A 3,344-nucleotide genomic window follows, 5' to 3' on the forward strand; every position below is an offset into this window, starting at 1 on the left:
CATCCACAGTTAATCATTTACTATGAAGGCACTAAAATAATTCAAATCCCTGTTGAAAAAGATAATTAGTGGGGAATCGGAATTTGCTAAACATCACCCCCCCCCCCCTTCCCTGACGAACCAAAGACCTTGCCGTTGGTGGGGAGACTTACGCGCCTCAGTAATACAGATAGCCATACCGTAGATGCAACAACAACGGAGAGATATCTGTTGATAGGCCAGACAAATGTGTGGTCATTGAAGTTTCATGGGGACTGATCTGGCCTTTTAACATCAACCACAACGGCCTAGCTACGCTGGTACTGCGAAAGGCTAAAAGTAAGGGGACACTATAGCCGTAATTTTTCCCGAGGACATGCACCTTCACTGTATGGTTAAAGGATGATGGCGTCCTCTTGAGGAAAATAACCTGAGGTAAAATAATCTCCCATTCAGACCTCTGGGCGGGGTCTTCTCCGTAGGATATCGTTATCAAGGGAAACAAAACTGGCATTCTAGGAATCGGAGCGTGGAATGTTTGATCGATTAATCAGACAGGGCTGTCAGAAAATTTAAAAAAGGAACTGGATAGGTTAAAGCTAGATATAGTGGGAAATAGTGAAGTTCGGTGGCAGGAGGAACAGGACTTCTTGTCAGCTACAAACAGCGGTAATGCAGGAGTGGGTTTAATAATGAATAAGAATGTGGGTAAGCTGCTATCAACAGCTCAGTGAATGCATTATTGTAACCAGAATAGACACGAAGCCCACATCCACCATAGTAGTACAAGATTATATGCCAATTAGCTCCACATATGATTAACAGATTGAAGAAATGTATGATGAGATAAAAGAAGTTATCCAGACTTTAAGTGGCGTATATCTACCGTCCTCTCTTTAGTAACATAGGCAAACGAAGAACTTTTTTTGAATACTTTTTTTACTTTGATAGCTGAACTTCTGGATTGTTCTGACCTGTATCTAAATCTAGCCTTAGTTTTTTTGTATCACCCATAGTTTTCGAGCAATATGCTTTTTACTATATAGTATAAAAATCGTATGTTATACCTTAAACGGGGAAATTAACGAAACACTTTGTTACAGCATAAGCATGGTTTGTTTTTACAGTAAGCTACTTATAACCATGATACGTGTTAATAGAGGTTTCATCTTTCAGCTGGAATTGGTTTGTATTTTCTTTCTCTTTTTTCTTTGAAGCTTCTTGTATAGCTTTTTCCACGATGAGTCGCTTGCTCAACTTCTCGGTGAAGTAACCAACTGTGGTCCCACATCATGTTGGTGTTCCAGCGCTATTCTTTTTCAATCACTTTAACGTCCTGGTGAAAACGCTCTCCTTGCTCCTCACTAACATCTCTCATATTAAACTTCCTGGCAGATTAAAACTGTGTGCCTGACCGAGACTCTAACTCGGGACATTTGCCTTTCGCGAGCAAGTGCTCTATCAACTGAGCTACCGAAGCACGACTCACGCCCGGTACTCACAGTTTTACTTCTGCCAGTAACTCATCTCCTACCTTCCAAACTTTGCAGAAGCTCTCCTGCGAACCTTACAGAACTAGCACTCCTGAAAGAAAGGATATAGCGGAGACATGGCCTAGCCACAGCCTGCGGGATGTATCCAGAATGAGATTTTCACTCTGCAGCGGAGTGCGCGCTGATATGAAACTTCCTGGCAGATTAAAACTGTGTGCCCGACCGAGACTCGAACTCGGGACCTTTGCCTTTCGCGGGCAAGTGCTCTACCAACTGAGCTACCGAAGCACGACTCACGCCCGGTACCGAGTTCGAGTCTCGGTCGGGCACACAGTTTTAATCTGCCAGGAAGTTTCATATCAGTGCACACTCCGCTGCAGAGTGAAAAATCTCATTCTGGAATCTCCCATATTGTTCGGGAAGTAATCTAGGTGACTGTTCAAAAAGTGAACTCTCAGGCTCATTAATCATTCTAAAGTTCTAATCTTCTTTAACATTGTAGCTATAATAGAAACACATTCTGGGTCTTTTTCATGTCCTAAGAACTTTGTAACGACTTGCTTGAATGATACCTATGCTTCTTTCTCATTTAAGGTCATTGTGGGTTCACAGTTAACATCAAACGTCAGTTTACTAATGTCACGTCCGACAAAGACGCCTTCTTTTAGCTTACAAACTGTTTCATTAGGCCTAGCGTTATATGTAGTGGTAGTAGTACGCTTTTTGGATCTACACGGTTTTTGCATAGGATGTTCTTCTCACCAGGCTGAAAAGACTCCCTAACGGGCCAGTTCTTTCTGCACCAGTGTTGATCCCTACCCCTACTGACCCATTCACACAAGAAACATGGAAATTTGGTAAAGCCACCTTGCTGACCAAGGAGCATGCATGTTAGTTTTAGATCGCCACATATCATCCAACCATGAGCAGAATAGCCTATTTTATTTAGCACTATTTCTAGGGTTTCATAACTTTCTTTCATATGTACAGAATGTCCAACAAGTATTGATGCATACATGTTACCATTGTGTAATAAAACAGCCTTTAAACTTGTTTTGGGTGAATCACTAAATAGCCTACAGTCTTCCTTTCTGTATTCAATATCAAACTCATTCGTCAGACCGGGAATGTCTGAGCAGTACACTAAATCACCTTCTTCTTGAAAAAACTTGGAAAATTGCTGATCTCTCTTTCTATACATGTATATGTTGGTTCCAACTGCCAATAAGTTCTTTTCTTTTAATCTAGAGCCAAGCAATTCAGCTTTTTCTTTCGGTAAGCCCAGATCCCTAACCAGATCGTTAAGCTCGGTCTGAGTAAACAATTTGGCCTCTAGATTTTCTGTATTATAATGGAATTCATCACCATCTGGTTTATGTAAATCAGACTGTACATCAGAAAATACTTCTGTTGGAATAGAATTTAAATCATCTGGTGCTCCAGGAACTGGAAACTCTACACCTTCCCCCTACTGGTCAGATGCTGGATGGAAGGTTAGGGTAGTTTATTACCTTCTTGTTTTTCGAATTATGAACAGTAATATCAACACTGCAAAAGTAGCAATCATTGGAATGAATTCTTGGCTCCCTCCATATCATAGGGAGAGCAAATTTAAAGGCTTTTTTCTCCTTTTTGGACCATTTTCTCAGATCTTCAACACACACACACACCAAGATTTATCTTGATCACCAACTTTAGATCCAAAGTATGATAGATAAACCTTTTTCACAAAGGCTGTAATGTTACTTTGGTGTTTTTAGTCACAAATTCACCACAAATATAACAAAGACTGTCAGCAGAATGTTTACAACCACGATTAGACATTGTACTGAGCACATGTAATAGAATCGACATTTTTTTGCCAGCAAATGT

The 3,344-nt window shown here is 40.7% G+C and overlaps 1 non-coding gene across 1 annotated transcript; it reads right to left on the minus strand.

Annotated features, from left to right (window-relative positions):
• Positions 1-1,686: 1,686 nt before the first annotated feature.
• Positions 1,687-1,761, minus strand: Trnas-cga. The gene has a single exon. It is a non-coding gene; the product is annotated as a tRNA-Ser (tRNA).
• Positions 1,762-3,344: the final 1,583 nt, after the last annotated feature.

The sequence above is a fragment of the Schistocerca piceifrons genome, chromosome 9 (assembly GCF_021461385.2).
Source record: "Schistocerca piceifrons isolate TAMUIC-IGC-003096 chromosome 9, iqSchPice1.1, whole genome shotgun sequence".
NCBI lineage: Eukaryota > Metazoa > Arthropoda > Insecta > Orthoptera > Acrididae > Schistocerca > Schistocerca piceifrons.